Below are 9,260 nucleotides of genomic sequence, written 5' to 3'. Positions count from 1 at the left end.
AGAGGTGGCCCAGAAATGTAAAATTTTGAATGAAGCAGATAAAGGTGAAAAGATTTGGTGACATGAGTTGAAAACTAAATCAATCAACGCATGTACTTGTTTCAAAATTACATGATGAATACTAGAAAGAGATAATTTAGATATTTGAATTTTATGTATTGGGGGAAAAGAAATATATATAGAGAGAGACATAAACATAGGTTTGACTCTGTTGATTTAAAAAAATTCAGAGAAGTGAATGGAGAACATTTTGAACATTTGTTTTCCTGAACTATATACAACATTCCAATCCCATGCTTTTCTAGAAAAATTAATTTTTTTCCCTAAAATATGTATCTACCATAGGCTTTTAGTACTTTGTGTTTGGACTTCAAATTTTCTTTGAAACAAATTTGTGAACAATGTTCAAGAAAAATAAGAAATAATTTAAAAATTAGAGACATGTCCACAACTCTGTTACTATAAAATATACTTAGCATGTGCAATTTATTTGAAGACAGCTGCATACTAATTATATAATGACCAACAGACACGAAAAACATTAGCAAAAGAAAAGTTTCAACTTTCAGTGTAAGTCCAAATATAACTAAATATAAGATATTTTGTTCATTTATACTGCTACATGGTAAGTCATGTAGTCTATTCTCCACCTGACATATGAATCCCCCCATTCTCCCACCTCTCCATTGCTGATAAGCTTTTTTTTTTTTTTAACAAGAAGTTTATTTAAACAACAAGATGCTCTTGACTTGAAGGGAAAACTATCTAGGATTCATTTCTTTTAGAGTAATTTATCCCTACTTAAAGACAGATTGCCCTACATGTAACAGCTATGTACAAAAAAGTTATAAAATTGTCCTTGGTTTTACAATGATAAATGAAAAACATTAAAATTCTCCAATCGAACAAGGTATGCAAGGATTTTTGTGTTGTTCTTTTTTTGTTAAACAGTGAGCGCAAAATAACTTACTGGAATATAAAGATAAGAGCTGAATGAGCATGCCACTAATGGAGAAAGGGGGTATTTTCACAGAACCAATACTTTTCCCCATCCCATCTCCATTTGATGTTGATCAAAACATACCATTGGCCATTTAGTTTAAAAAAAAATGCAATATGCTTGTGCACATACACCAGTTACTTTATGTACAATAAAGGAATGGGGGAAGGGAAAATGAAAGAATAGAGAAAACAATACTGTAGTAGTCAGAATGTGGTGGAACCAAATTGCTGTCTTCTAATTAAGAATGTCTTGGTCTGGAGCAACAGAATTCTGGAATAAAGTAGTAGGTTCCCTTTTTAGTAGACACCTCCTGTCTGCTGCTGGAACACATCAATTGTATCTTCATCCTCCATTTCCAACTGTGCAGGTGTGTCTGTTTCATTCCATCAGACTGGAATCTGATCTGCCTCATTGACAAACCCTGTCGTTCACAATAGGCTTTCATTAGTTTATTAAGTGGTGTGTGCCTCTTAATCTTAAACTGCACCACAGAACCATCCTGCCCCGCCACCTTCAAATTAATATGATCGTTGTTCTCAGTCTTGACTCCTTCCTTGGGCTTTTCATCGGCCATGGCGAGCGCCGGAGTCTCCTCAGCTACCGCTTCACAAAAGAGGTACCAGGTCCGCACCGAATGAGCTGCTGATGAGCTTTTGAATTTTTTATCCTTCTTAATTACTTTTGGTTATTTTGTCTATTAAAAGTTGAATTTTTTCAGTGATTGTCATTTTTAATAGACATTTATGCTGGATCAACATTTTAAAAGTAATTGTTTCAGACTAAATTCAATAAGAAACTACAAAGGTGTTCCTGGAAGAATATATTTACTGCTTTATTTTACAGATTTTTTTATGTTTGTTGCCTACACAGTTATTAAAATCATTTTCATAGATACCTAAAAGATAAATGCTTTTATTATCTTAATAGTTATATTAAGATATAGTTAATAATATATAATTAATTAATAAAATGATAATTATATAATAAAATTATATTATTTTCTTTCTTAATTATATAATATTCCTCCATTAATTTTTTCTTTTAAAATTTTTCCATTAATTTTTTTAACAGATACAACCAAAAGATTTATCTGGAGAACCAAATGCAGTTTCACTTGTATATTTAGAAATTGTATCTGCTCATTTTTCAAAAGCAACAAAAATTCCACTACGCTATGACAATGGATTTCTCTTCATTCAGACAGACAAACCTATTTACAATTCAGATCAGTCAGGTATAATAAAGATGGAACTGAATTTCTGGGGGGAGGGAAATGGGATGGCCTGATTAATGGTATTGGGACAAGTGACTTATCTTGTGGGAGAAAAATGAAATTAATTCCCAACTTTACACCATACACAAAAGTAAAGAGCTGACAAACTAAAGGTTAAATTGTAAATTATAAAAACAAAGAATCAGCAAAATGTGAGTATAATTTGGAGGTAGGAAAGACCTTTCTCAGAATGATGCCAAGGCTCCTTTCAAAATATTTGGGGAAAAAAAGACTTAAAGTGATGTATTATAGAACTTAAAATTAATACAGAGGCTGAATTTTAATTTAAAAATTTCTAATTTTTAATTTTCAGTATCTCACTCTACAAATGATCATTAAAGGTGACAGTGATGGTGATGATGCTAACTAAATAAGCATCACCTGATAAGATGAAGTGGAGATAATTTTAGCAACAGGTCAAGGTCCCTGCCAGTACACATTAACCTGACCTTAGAAACTCAGAACTGTTGCTTAGACACCTGATCAGAAGATGACTGTGTGTCTAAGGAGCAAGGTAGTGCCTGTGAGGTTTCCACCCTCTATGCACTCAAGTACTTAATTATATCCTGAGACGTGCCTGCATCTGCCTTCTATTAGAGAATGCTTCATTGGGTTCTTTTGACATAACGTACTGCTTATGTTCTTTCTCCTCTGCTCTATAATAAATTCAGAAACTAATGAGCTGCCGTCTTTCTTAACTATCAGTGGTTTAAAAATACAAAAAGTTGAGTAAATATACAACTTAACAAGTTGAATCATATTTTAAATGCATAAAGAGAAATATTTAAAAGAACCTTATTCAGGAAATTTGTGAAAAGAATATTTTTTCTACTGTAATATAAAGTTCACATTCGACATCCTAATTCATCTTTCCCTTTAAACTTAGATTTTATGTTTTGACCTTTCTTAACTTTATTTTTAATTTCATGGCCTGCATGTTATAGGGTTATTAATATTGTTGCCAGATCGTTTAGAGTTGCACAGAACTTCTAATAATGACAATTTTTTTTCTCACAGTAAAAGTTAGAATTTATTCATTGGATGAAGACCTAAAGCCATCGCAAAGAGAAGTTTCCTTAACTTTTATAGTGAGTATGCCACTAGTTTAAATCAAAATTTAACTTTGGTTATTTTCATTATATGAATAAAGAATTTTCCTTATTATAACATTAGTCAAATGTGGCATTAATTTATTCACTATTAAACACCAGTGTTTATTTAGCATCTATTGTGGATACAACCTGGTAATTTTATACTTCTATTATCCTACCTGACAATTTTTCTGTGTAAATTCAATGTTAGTTGAAATACATTCTGATGGCCCCATTAAAGAACACCTTTACATGACTCCATCTCTAAAGTGAGTCAGTTAATTAGTTTATTTCCTCTTGCTCTTTGTGAAGCGTGGGCAGATGTGGTAAGGGTTGTAGAAGTATAAATTGTGGTACCCGTGAACAGTGCCTAACATGTATTATATTGTAATGACAACCTTATAGGATCAACATAATTATATCTCCTTTTTATAGATGAACAGGATAAAGGTTAGAAAAATTAAGTAACCACTGAGGTCATACCAAAAATAATTAGCTTAATCAGGGTTCAAATCCAAGTCTGTCTTTCTCCAGAGCTTCACCACGTAGCCTCTCTTGATTTAAATGGGGGATTAAGGGGTGTCTCCCTCATAAACATTTGAGTTCAGAATCTAAGCACACAATGCAGTAAACCAAGTAAGGGACATAGGACCGATAGCAGGCCAGCTTGAAGGGAAGGGAGCTGGAGATGATTACGAAATTACTCTAGAGGGCACCACAAAAGGATGAGGACGGGTCCTGAGCTTGATCTGAAAGGAAACTTGGAGAGGGTCTGATAGAGAGAAGCCGGACCATGTCTCAGGTGATGTGCGGAAGGAGCAGAGGTCTGGAGCCAGGAAGAAGAAAAATGTGGAGATCATCATGACAGTGACTTGGCCACAGCAGGCTGGCCTGGAAACACTTCCAGGAGAAACAGTGGCAGACTTGGTGGATTATTTTACATTTGAAAAATTGTGGGTTGGACAGCGGGTTTAGGAACCTCATTGTTCTCTTGTTGGAGTTCCCCCTGGAGAGAAGCCATTGAACTGGTTGGAGGCTATTGTTGTGGCATATCCCAATGTGTTCAGATTTGATCTTGAAGACACAGAGAGCCAAGGAAGTCTTTGGGACTTGGCATGACATCATGAAAACGGTGTTTGAAGATGATCCTGGAGGTCCTGTTCAGGAAGAAGGGAGATGGAGGAAAGCCCTGCTGGGAGTTTTCTTAGCATACCCTAAATATTTACCATACCACTTCTGTCTGTTGAAAACTTGCCTTTGTGCCTTAGAAATTAGTCTTTGTTAACAAGCCTGACCAGTTGACAGTCATCACCTTAAATCCATATCAACATCACATGTGCTTAGTTTCAACAAAGTTTCTTAGAATTTAGTGAATATTTCTGTAGGAACTATCAATTAAATATTATATTTATATGTGACTTCTGTGTTTATAGACTGTTTTAAAAAAATGAAACTTGTTTTTCTTTTCATTCAAAGGATCCAGAAGGGTTAGAAGTTGCCGTGATAGGAAAAAAAAATTATACTGGAATTATCAGTTTTCCTGACTTCAAGATTCCATCTAATCCTAAGTATTTTAAATGATTTGTTGGTACAGTTGTTTCTCTCAAAAGCAGTTGGGGTCACTGGGGTTATTGAACAGTCTGATGGAGCCATCAACATGTGACTGAAAGGTGATAATGTAAAGAAAGTTTGGTTCTGGCTCTTCTCCTCAGGCCCAGTGAGTGTCCTTCCTACCTAAAGAAAGGTGGCATCTGCTTGGGTTCTTCTGCGTTGAGATGGGGGCCGCATATAATACTGCCAGCTGTAAGCACCATGCTAGTCTGCTTTACTCACTTTAGTGAGCACCTTCCATAGCAGAGTCCAGGTAGTAGACTCTGTGGGAGAGAGACTCTGCCCCCCAAATGTTGAGAGTACAATAGAGGAGAGAGAGAAAATGTACAAATGGAAGTTGTCCACTAGCAGTATTTAATATCCCATAGAGGCTTTGGAATTTTCTCTGACATTTATTCCTAGAACTTGGAAGATATATTGAGATATGAATTGAGACTTGTATATTGCATAATGCCTTGAAAATTTAACACTTCAAAGCAGCAAGGGAATTGATACTATGGATCTCCTGCTATGTGCCAAGCACTCTGCTGGGTCCTGTATCATTACCATTTTCAAGATAAGGAAATTAAGGCTCAGAGAAATGTATAAGCTTGTTCAACCACATGGCCTTTAAACGGTGGAGCTGAAAAGAGGACCCAGATCTGTCCAATGATCAGATTCATTCTTGCTCTTTCCTTTTACCACATTGTCCCTCTAAAACTGGCCTTGGATTGTAAAATTTCCAAAAGTATATATTTGTATTATTTTGATAAATTTAACCTGATCAAATGGTCCTAGAAATGAAGTCTTGATTTTCTGGTATACTATATAGTATATTATATCTATTAATGTGATTAAACCTCCATATTGTTCATCAACTACATAATCAATGCCTTTAAATTCAAAAATATTTTCTAGCTCAATATATAATTTTATATACTAGAAAATGAATCAATAATATGAAAATAAATTTCAGTGTGCTTACAACAACTCTTCTTAAAATTGATGTTTTTGTTTATAATTTAAAACCTCTTTCAAATATGGTATATTAATTAGGTGGTACATAAACTGAAGCTGCTGTCAGGGTTATCTAAGGCAAGGACTTTGGAGCCAGAATGACCAAGTTTAAATCCCAACTCCACCACCTATTAGCTGTGTGTTCCTGGGCAAATTACTTCACCTCTCTGGGCCTTATTTTTCTGATAATAAAATGGAGATAATAGCATAAGCTGTTCCCTAGTATTTTTGTGAGAATCGAATGAGTTAACACATGTAAAGCACTTAGAATAGTGCTTGGTTCATACTAGTGCTTATCTGAATACTAGCTACAATCATTGAACGAATTAAAGATATATTATTTGGTGGTATTTAAATTTTAAATGTGTTGTTTTCACAGATATGGTTTATGGACAATTAAAGCTAAATACAAAGAGGACTTCACAACAACAGGAACTGCATATTTTGAGATTAGAAGTCATGGTAATTTCCCATAAATTACTGAGATTTCCAATGTGTATTTTTAGAAAATTGCCCTCAATAATTTTGTAGTCCGAGAGAAGTGATCTAGAAATGGTCTAGGTTTTCACAACCACTTTATCCAGGCTGAAAATGAGAATGTCCCCTCTGAACCCCAAGCCAGTGCTCCTTCCCATCAACCCTAAAAATTGATGATGTGTTTGGAAAATTGCAATGCTTGGGAAAAAACATGGTATACTTATTTTGGAAATATTAATTGTACTAATAGTTAAGTTATAAATAGTCCCTTCTGTTCATTTCTCATGGGAGCTTACTGGAATATTAATTTGTTTGCTCCCATGTAAATTTGTTACTAAGCTATTTAAACCATATTTTCTGCCCACCAAGTTGATGGGGAGGCAGAGAGGTGTTTATAATTAGGAGAGAAGAGCAAGTACGTGTAAAAAAATTGCGGCTAAAGCCACAGCAACAGAATACCCTCTGAAGTAGTTAAACTCAACTTTGGAGTTGCTTAATAACACTCTTGGATGCTGTTCATAGTTACAAAGTCCTTGCTCTGTCTATTCACCAGTACACTGGAGGGCATTTTTCTCTGACACAGAGAGAGGCAGCCAGAACAGTGAGACACGCACTTTGCCCTTCTATAGTCAGCCCCTCACCACCTGCCCTGGTCACCTTGGAGCCAAGTGTTCCTTCTTTCTGAAGGACAGCCTTCTCTCATTGGGCTAAGCATCCTGCAGGGCAGTGCGTAATAAATAGGATTGTGAAACCTGGCATCATTTCTTGGATGGGCATAAGGAAAAGACATAGCCTTGTAAGCAGTCAAAAGTATTATTTGTGAATTATAGTTTCAAAGAGATGGAAAGTCTAAAAGCTTCTTTTGTTCTAATTCTCATTTTGTAAGAAAGTTATTTTCTACAGCTAATAACAAGAAGATGTCTTTCCTATATGAGAGTCTGAGATAAATGCTCGTATCTTGGACACTGAATGGAAGAGAATTGCTAAACACAAGATGCTAAAGAAGAAAGAAAATTTCAATATAAGAAACATTTATCAAACACTTATATGAAAGGCACTGGGGGAAAAGGTTTACACTGATAAACAAGATCAGGACTTGTCCTCATGGAGCTCATACTTTGACAGTAACCCATATGCTTTAACAAAGACATCACTGCTGGAGCAGAGATGAGATTGGTCCCTTCTGGGAGGATGAAGAGGTTTCCCAGGGGTATTGATGATCCTCATGGTCAGGTGGAAGGCCATCTATTACTAAAGTTGATCCATCTCATTTTACCAAAATTTCTTGTTTGAAATACAGTTATAGTTTAAACTGTATATAATTTTTTTTGCCTAGATTTATATTCAGTGAAACCACACTTCTTTATCTTAGTAGAACCAGAAAATTCCTTCATTAGCCATAAAAACTTTGAGGACTTCAAGATTACTATAAAAGCTAGGTAAGAAAATTATTATTTTCAGATTTATCTAGCCCCTGAATGGCAAACAAATTTCATTCAAGAGTCAAAAATGACTGATTGGTAGTGCTTGCCTGGGGTCCTATGTTGAGAGAGACTCTGAGATTCAGTGTGAAAAATACTGTGATTAATATCTGCCATAGTTGTGGGAAGTGGCTTCAAGGAGATTTGCCTGAAAGTGTATTTGCTGATTCCAATCTTACTGTTGTTTTACAATCTTGTAAGCAAAGAATCCTAAAGATTAGAATATCATAGTGACTATTTGGGTGACTACAACTATTTAGGTGTTAAAAATATGATATGAAGGCATTCACTTTTTATTTGTGACCTAGTTAATATTAATTATCAAAAGTGATTATGGAATTGATTGAGCAGGCCCAGAAAACACACTTGGAAAAAAAACTAATGTGAACACTGACTTGCCTGTTTAATATTTAAATAGGAAAAATTCCTATTTTCCTTTGACTCAAAAGGCAAATATGAGTCTAAACTGAAAATAACTTGCCTCCAGTACATATGGGGAGGATGTGATGTTGCCTGTTTTGTTAAAAGAAGCAATGGGGAGCCACACCATGCTGCAGTCATGGAAGAAATGTGGCCCCTTACAAGTAAGAGACCTGGGTCCTAAATTCTCCGCTAACTTGCTATGAAATTAAACACTGTGAGAAGCTGAGCAAGTTCTTTTTGTCTCCTGGAATTCAGTTTCCTCATTTGCCAATAGGAATAAAAATACCTACCCTACCTCTGCATCTGCAGAGTGGAAGGACGAAATGCAATACTGGACATAAATACTATTTCACAAGTAAAAAGCAAATTTCGCAGTTATATTTTATCTGTGTCTCATTACTATAATTGCTTTACCAAAAAAGAGGATAATTGTATTCTATTTTGACAGATATCCTTATAATAAGAATGTAACTGAGGCTAAAGTTTCTGTCTCTTTTGGGATAAGAGAAGATTTACAGGACAGTATAAAAGAAACGATGCTTGAAACAACACAAAAAACAGAGGTAAGAAAAAATCAAGCTATTTTCATAGAAACGGAGAATTGGGGTCAATTCACCAGAGTATAGAGATTGAAAATGGGCTTTCAGCCCCAAGAGTTCATGGAACTAAATAGAACAAAGCAAGGCCAATAATACTTTGGACTTCAGGAAGTTCCACTGACAAAAGCAGAAAAGTTATAGTGATATTTGTCTTCAAATAAAGGCTTGAGTTTGCAAAAACCTGCTGCTAAAGGAAGTTTTTATGGATGTGGTATCCTGGACTTGAGATAAGGTTCTATCAGATAAATAGTGGTACCCAAATTATAGCCTCAGTTTCTGAGCAGGATGAGACATGATTATGAATCA

General features: G+C 35.1%; 1 pseudogene; it reads right to left on the bottom strand.

Annotated features, from left to right (window-relative positions):
- Positions 1–734: 734 nt before the first annotated feature.
- LOC105104462 (small ubiquitin-related modifier 2-like) lies at positions 735–1,660 on the bottom strand (annotated as a pseudogene).
- Between the last annotated feature and the right edge of the window lie 7,600 nt (positions 1,661–9,260).

This window comes from Camelus dromedarius, chromosome 10 (assembly GCF_036321535.1).
Source record: "Camelus dromedarius isolate mCamDro1 chromosome 10, mCamDro1.pat, whole genome shotgun sequence".
NCBI lineage: Eukaryota > Metazoa > Chordata > Mammalia > Artiodactyla > Camelidae > Camelus > Camelus dromedarius.
This window is presented reverse-complemented; position numbering and strand designations above follow the sequence as displayed.